Genomic DNA, 8,574 nt, shown 5'->3' on the forward strand with positions numbered 1-8,574 from the left:
CCTGATGCTTGCATTAGTTTTTCATAGCCATGTCTAATTTGCAACAGCCATTCCTAGAAGGACCTTTAACATCTACTTTAAGTGAATCATTAAGAGGAAATATAAAACAATGTATTTAAAACTACTGAATCAAAGCAATTTCAATGAGTACATTTCTGGTTCATTTAACTTTTAGATGTCAAATATATTTTAAGTGCACAATTTTTTATTAGAATGCATTATTATTAATTATTATTATGTTATATTGCTACTATATTGCTCCAGAACAAACATTGCACAGGCCTCATCAAGAATTTTTAAATATTACAAATGTAGAATACACTCCCTTGCCAAAAACAGCCTCTACACTAGACACTGCTTTGCCAGTGGTGCACTCAAAGATTTATAAGTTGCTCCAGGTAGACTTTACTCAGCCTCTTTATGAAGCACAGTCACTCCTCTGACAACCTCTCTTCAGTTTTTACCCTGGAAGCAGTGCTGAACGCAGCAGCATCATCAGCACACAGGACTTTTCATGAGGACACACTGAAGGTTCATTACAGGGACCTAATTTTCAACTTATCCACTTTTTTTTCCAAGAAAAGACTGTGTAAGTCAGACATGAACATCAAATTTTACACTTGGCAGCAACATTTCTAAACACACTAAGAAATATTAAAAATGATTGACTCGAGGGCATTTGCCTCTTCAAGTTAACAGTGTTTAAGCATTGTATTTCACTTAAAACAGTAGTTTAGCCTAACTAAGCAATTAAAGCTGAAGTCAGGATGAGCACAGAGTGCATTGTGAAACACAGTAATACAGATCTATTATAAGCCGTATTGATCCATATCAAAAGACGGACAGCTCAGAGCGATATGTCGTGTTCCAGCTCTGCAGGCTGTAAATAGAATTTCCCAAGAGAACTTAAATGTAGTTAAGCCAGCAAAACTGTTTTTGTCAGCTTTAGGTTGTTACTGATGATAAAATAGATGTCTCTGTAGTATGAGCCTGTGTTGTACAGCTATGATTTCCCGTGAGTTTGTTTAATGAGGTAAGTTAAACAAGGTTATGATATTTATCACAGCACAAGGAAGCTGGAGTAGTTCCAGGAAATAAAGTTATAGTCCCACATATGTGCAGCCATAAAAGTAGCACTGAAAGCAACATTTTTGATGATTTAAAAACAATCAGCATAAAAAAGAAGAAATGGTGGGTGCTGGATAAGATGCTAAAATTCTGAGGTAGTCAAGTGCGAATCATAGATAGATACTGTGGCATGACCTTAAATAGGCCTGCTCACATTAATTCTTGAACATCTCCAATATAGCACAATTCAAAACAATTTTGCAGTTCCCCACACCAGCCACCTATAATTAAGTGGCCCTTGCTTTGGTTCTGGCCTAATGTTTCCAGGTGCCTGATATTGCATAAGTGGGATGTGACTCATAACCCTATAATACTTAAGATTTTGTGATTAGTATAATATGTAAATTACTTGAAATACAGTCAGTCCTGGACTTTCCCTAGAAAGGTTTTATTATCATTATTTACTTCACAGCATGATGAGCAGGATTTGAAATCATTTTTCTAAATGGAAGTGCTCGGATTGTACTGCTACTCCTGTGTGTGGCACTATCTCCCTAACACTTTGGCTCTAATTCTTATTACTTTAACCATAACCTTTTACTTTATGATCAGACCTCCCTTCTCTATTCTTCTGCACACCACTGATAGGAGACACTTTCAGTATCTCTGGCCGCTCCTTATCGATTGTACATTTGTTTGCTAAAGAGTGTGCTTGAAGAAAAAAAAAAAAGAAACCTCCTTTACCCCTCTTTACCCCCCCCCCCATCTTCTTCGAAGGATTTATTTATCCCATTAGGGCTCTTTAAAACCCCCCGGCAGGGAAGGGGGGATGCTCTGTGTGCACGCACAAAAGCAGGTGAAAGTAAGAAAGCAGAGAAATCATGACAGTAGACTGCCATAATCTCTCTCCCTCCCTCCCTCCCTCTATCTGTCTTAGAGTTGCTGAGTGGGAATTCTATAATGAGAGAATGGTGACGTTGACAGGGAGAAAAAGAGAAATCTAAGCAGAGTGGCTTGGATGGTGGGGGTGTGTGTCTGTGTGTGTGTTGTATGCGGGGCAAGGGGGTGGGCAGGGGGGTGCGTACATGTGGAGAGATATGAGGGAGGGGAGCTGGGAAAGTAGAAAAGAAGGGAAGAGGAGGAGCGGAGTCAGGAAATCAGGATGTTGAGAGGAAATTCTCGGTCAAGGTCCTTCCTAATGAACAAATTATCATGCATTGGACTCTGTCTACATCCTTCCCCCCAAGCCCTCCCTTCTCTTGTTCCTCGCCATCTTCTCTTGTCACTTTTCTTCCCATCCATCCTTTCTTTCTTTCCTTCCTCACCTGTCTTTCTCTGCTTCACTGACTTTGACCTTGGTTCCCACCTCTCTCAAATCCCTTGCTTGTTGCCTCCCTCCCCGTTTCACACTAACCTTGTTTATTTTCCACTGCATTCCTGTTTTCTTTATCTCGGTTGCTTCTCCTCCTTTGCTATGTTTGCACCCCACTCACTCCCACCCCCAGCCCTTCTTCTAGGCCTTAGGCAGTAGTCTGCTGCTCTAAAACCTCTCTATCAGCACATCCCTGCAATAGTCGGCTCTGACAGTCACTTTCGCTGCTGAGCCGCTTGATTTGCCGTGCACAGACAAACTTACTTACGCCCTATTGTGTCTCGAGCTAACATAGTGTTACCATCTGCAAGTGTTTGTGACTGCGTGGGAGTATCTTTTGTATCACTGATAATAACATTAGATCCTCATGCATGAATTGACTTTTGGATGTGAACATCCGCAGACACAACTGTTTGTGTCAGAGTCTGGCAGTTCAATCTGCCCCAATTTCTTCCCTCCACCACTTTTTGCTCACTTTTCAATTTGGTTATTAGCCCACAAGCGTCATAAAGGTCACACACTGCAGCAACATTTGACTGCAGCTCTCTAAAGTAATAGCATTGCTATTTACTGTTCTTGAGCTCGGCCTGACGTCCGCGTGTGTGGCCCAGGGGCTACATCAGATTCATAGCTTTGCTCCAGATGTATCCCTGCATTGGGTCAGTGGGCAGAGACATGGCCTGGTACATGTTTTAAACTTGTTCAGCTCCCCTAGGTACATAGTGTTTTAAGGAAACAAGGAGAGAGTGACTAGAGCACAATAAAAAAAAAAGAGAGGAGTCTGTTAGAATTGGGGGAAAGAAGGAAACAAAGATAGAGCAAAATCACACTTGGGTCAGGAAAGTCATTTTTGATATGAAGTTGAGAAAAAAGAAAAAAATAAATAGGTTTGCATCTTTTGTATATTAATCAGTTTAAATGCTGACTGTGGAGAATTGCATTGATGTTTTTGTTGATGTTAGCAGACGGCCAAGGCTGAGTTGTGACCCTTATCGTTCCCATGCTTTCCTCTTTTCTTCCTTTTTGTCTTGTAAACAATGAAAAGGCCTTTCAAATGATTGTTTACCTAGTTCCTGCTTGTGTACTAGATGCAACCGGAAACAGAAGAAAGAGGAGTGATGTACTATTTGTTATAGGCAACTCTCACCTTATAAAAGGATACCCAATAATTAGATTGAATTAATTTGTCTTCCTCTGTGTGCATACATTGCACAAAAATAAATGCTCTGGAGGAGGCGATGAGATGGTTGAGTGCTGCTCTCAATAAAGAAAAACAGAAGAGAGCTGAAAAGAAAATGTCACATTTCTTGTGAAAAAAAAAATCTTTGTTTTGGTGTAACAACTTATTACTTTGAGAGAAGCAATGGAAATGAAAACAACAAATGAAAAAAAATGTAATGCAAGGCAGATATTGAATAAATTAGAGATGCCAGGAAAAAAATAAATGCTGCATTTTCCTCTCTGATCAGTGTAAAGAGTCATCTCTCAAACACATCATGATACATTGATTCTTGATCATTGACAGCTAATAAATCATTTTGATTGAATGAAAAAGTTTTAACATTCACACCCAATATTGTAAGGGAGGTAATACTCTTCTCAACTATGCTTATTTTCAATCTAACACTTCTCTCTCATGAAATTTAAACTAGATTGATCATTTAGTATTTTATTATAACAAGTTTAACTCCCCCTAGGGCTGCATCTGATGCAATTTGCTCTTAGAAATTATTAAGTCTGGATTAAAAATGTGCAAGGTGTGATAAAGTGTAATTTCTGACTAGCAGACCATTGCACGGTAGAATTGAATACCACTGCACTGAATGTCAGTTATGCACATTTTTTATTACACTACAGTTTCATTGATGGTAACTTGTAGTAGTATTAATACATTTTCTCATTTTGCTGTTATGACCACATAAAAATTGAGATGTCACATAAAATCTTAATACACCAAGTAGTTTATTATGAGCAGTGTAAAATGACGAAACACACCATCTTTGCTGAAGCCTTTCAGGTATCTGTCAGAGCTGGGTTAGAGTCCAATTTCACTTTTGCTAAAGTTAGCGATGTCTTATGGCAGACAGCTCATTTATGAAATAACGAAACTAAGTTTAAAATGATGAAGCAGTGAAATGAAAAGCACCTGCTCTTTTGCAGCCAGAATAAACAGAATCCCTTCTGTAGAAAATACATTTTTTCTGGAAGCTTCTAAAGGGCCCAGCATGGTTGAACCGAAGTCAACTGCTCCTCAAAATCTGCTCTCTGACTGAAAAACTGGTGTTCAATTGTGCTACCAGACTATCCATCCTACCTTGACCAGGTAGTCGGAACAGCAGCTAATGGAAGTTGAGTAGCATTACTTTCATATAAATAAACACACCCGTCAATCATACAATAGTTAAGCATTTAGGAGTGCCACATGCCAACAGATACATTTTATGTATAGCTGCTGTACTTTGATTCTCATTGTTTATTTGCTGGGTATTATGGTAACTTCTCCCTAAGACAGCCATACTCCAATCACTATGGCTATATAAAAATGTCTGGATTTTTTAATGATCTATACAATGAGTCAAGATAAGCAGACATCTTTGAGGGCTTGCAGAAACTTACACATACTTTTAAGGAAAACAAGGAAAATACTGTATTAGGTTGCTTTGAGCTTAGCTTGTCTAGTCATCTTCTACTGGAATATGAGTAATATTTTCACCTTGTCTGCAGTCACATTTTTGTGAAATTACTCACACAGTCCACAGGCAGGGGAAAGTACAATTGGCTTCTGACAACAACTAGCTCACAGGCAGAATGCTCACAGGGCCAGCTCACATTACGTTTTGTAAGATGTTTGTTGTGTTTCCTGCTGTTACAAGCTTCTACACTTTTTTGTGAGTCTAACAAAACAGAATTTAAAAACAAAAAAAAAACTCCAGGGACCAACAATGCTCCACAAATTCAGGACATGTTATTAATCACTCATTAACTACATCATGGATGACCAAACTAGAAGCTTCATGTCATGTTTAAGCAACAAATATGAGTTCCAGGTTAGTATCTACTACACATTCTTTAAGATTGATGCTTTATAACTTCCTATTTGCCCTGCAGTTTTTCCTAGCATTTGACATATAATAAAAATGTTTTATCTTAATTGTGATTAGTATAAAATACTTATTATTTTGAAATAATTTCAGAACCATGAAATGATGCATTTAAACACAACCTGCAGTAAAGTGAAATTAATTTTGCATAGTATAACTCATTTTAATAATTACTTCATTAGTTTCTCGAAGTGAGATAAACGGATGGCCAATGAAAATTTGTCATTCTCATTTCTACTGCCAAAATTCTTAAAGTTCTCTGACCTTTTTCAAGTTTCTAAGGTTTTAAATGGTTTGCAGAAAGTTTACACATGCTTTCAATGTACTTACAGTATAAAATGTACTGCACAATTATGCACAGAGGTTATGTTTTAAGAATCAGTATAACCTCATACAGTGAGGATATCTACTGAAAGGTAAGGTACTGACAAGTAAATAGCCAAGTGCTCACTGTTTACAAAGAAAATGCACTTTGTTTATATTTTTCATCAGTGAATATACATCAAGAATATACTTCTTATCAAACTTTTGATACATGTCTTCATATTTTGTGCTGCTGGAACATAACCTAGTTGCAAGTTGAGCTTCAAAATACAAAAAAACATTAAAATAGGAGGAACAAGCAATACAAACGGATTTTGCAATTGATTTGAAACGACATTTAAACTCTAACAAGTTGTTCATTAATCAATGGCCCCAAAACCTAAAACACAACTAAAAGTGTAATAAAAGGGTTTGGTGAGGTCTAAGCAGCAGTAATTTTTGTAGTATTTTCTTCTTGACTTTTTTCTCCCATAACACTCTGAATGATTTAATATTTTTCAAGAACTTCCTTAGTACAACCTTAATGAAAGAGGCCTTTTTATGGAGCTCAACAATTCTGCCATTTTCTAAAAACAAAAAGGCTTTTTAAACTTTTAATCAGCTGATAAACAACCTGTTTAAATGTAATTATCAGTAATTTGCTTAAGCTCTTTTTTAGTCGGTTGCTTGCATTTTTAAGCTACATTTGAACTGCTTCTAATCCACTATCACTAAATATATGTATAAATATACTTGTCTTCCATGTCACAATTTTGATCTGCTATGCATTAAAAGGCTTTAGAGTTTTTAAATCAAACCAGACAAAAAAAAGCATTTCCGGAAAAATATCAAAAACTATATACAAGTTAAACATTTTGAGCTGCAAATATATGCATTTGCAAATGTTTGCCTCAACATCACAGGTACGTTGTGTCACAGCAGGAGTGCAACTATTTAAATTCCCTTTCCTGTCAACAGTGTCTGCTACATTTACTGGCACCTAAGGTAAAGATGTTTTAACAGCCTAAAGATAAGTTCATCATATCCCAGCAGTATAACTTCACAGTGAAAATATTAGAATGGTTAAACCTTTAATTAGACTGTAATTACTCAGTGGGGAAAATAAATCAGGTGAAGTTGGTGATCGGGTGACAGTGAGCTGTTGCAATGAATGATTAATTCATTTAAGACTTTCTGCAGATCTTTTCCAGGTTTCCTAACAAATGTGGAGGTAAGCATCCACGTTAAAATGTACCTTCAATGTCATGAATTCTGGCAAAAGATTTGCTTTGGTGAAGAGTAACACATTCTAACAACAACCTAATAATTTTCTTGTTAAAATCAGGTGTTTTACCTCAGTTTGAGGGTGTGCTAGTGAGGCCCCTGCTCCAGCATGTGTTGCTGCTATGTATGTTTTCTTAAGTGCATTTTTCCCCCGGGGCCTGCAAAAAGGATGACTGAAAAAACTGAGCCCATTCCCCCTTCCAGCCTGAGAGGAAAGGTAAATAAATCAAGGTAAGTGCACCGCATGTATGAATGAGCAAGGGAGATCATCTGGGTCAGTGTTTGCATTTTCGACATCTTGATGTTGGCGTGCTGTACACACTGTCAGTGTCAGAGCATGTGAAGTTGCACGGTAACCTGCGTGCATAAAAAAATGTGTGTGTCCGTACCTTCTGTTACTTGGCACGGATAACGGTGGTTAATTGCTCCTTATCTGGTGGCTTGTCAATTCTCATCATTGTGACTAAGGGAGGAGGGGGCTGCAGAAGTGATTTATACTCCCTACATTAACTATCCTCCTCAACCTCCCTTTAATGTTCATTATGAATGATTTATGCTGCCTTGCCGTGCGTTTGTATTTGTATGCATGTCACTATAGAAAAAGACTAGGGTTTCCCTGCTGGCAGAGTGAGTCACCAGTGAACAGACATGTATTTGCAGGGGACCATACACCTGCTAACCTTTCACTGTCCTTGGTTTATACTTCAGCAGAGAGTATTTTATTTCAAACCTTTGGTATGTGAGTGTAACTGCAAAACCTTTGGGGCTTGCTGGAAGCAGGAATAATGTTATGTTTGCTAAAAAAAAAAAAAAAAAACAACAACAAACAAACAAGGAAAGTGAAGACTGAGATGAAAGTTTGTGACAAAAGAAAAAAGTGAAAGAATGTATAAAACTCAGGTGAGTCTGCTGTGCATATGAACCAAAGGGCCTTTGCTGACTCAATTCATTCAGTATCCTTACAATGGATACCGAATGGATACATACACCGAAACCTAAATTAAGTGATATGTAAAGGGGCAGTATTATGAAAATGTGAATTGTTTTAGCTCTGCATCATGTTATAATGCTTTTTGCTCATCGAAAACATACGTGAAGTGTTGCTTTGGTTCTAATGCATTTTTGAGAAATCCTTTAATCTCCTGTGGCAGCCATTCAGCTGTGCAAAACACCTGGAGAAACTGAGCGTCACCTTTGATGACAAAGCTCCTCCTTGCAGTGTCCATGTTTCTGAAGTTCAATCATGCAGAGCACCTCCTCCCCATGACTCCCTCATTCAGCTCCTTCAAACTCACCAGCAGCAATTAGCAAACACTGGTGGACCTGCGCATCTTTTAAGCTCATTATTATTATTATTATGCAAGCTACTTCTCAGTGCAATGCTGATAAAAAGATTGTTAAGCGGTTAATAGAGAATTGATATTGCATAGATGCAGACCAGTGGGG

Source organism: Xiphophorus couchianus, chromosome 5 (assembly GCF_001444195.1).
Source record: "Xiphophorus couchianus chromosome 5, X_couchianus-1.0, whole genome shotgun sequence".
Taxonomy (NCBI): domain Eukaryota; kingdom Metazoa; phylum Chordata; class Actinopteri; order Cyprinodontiformes; family Poeciliidae; genus Xiphophorus; species Xiphophorus couchianus.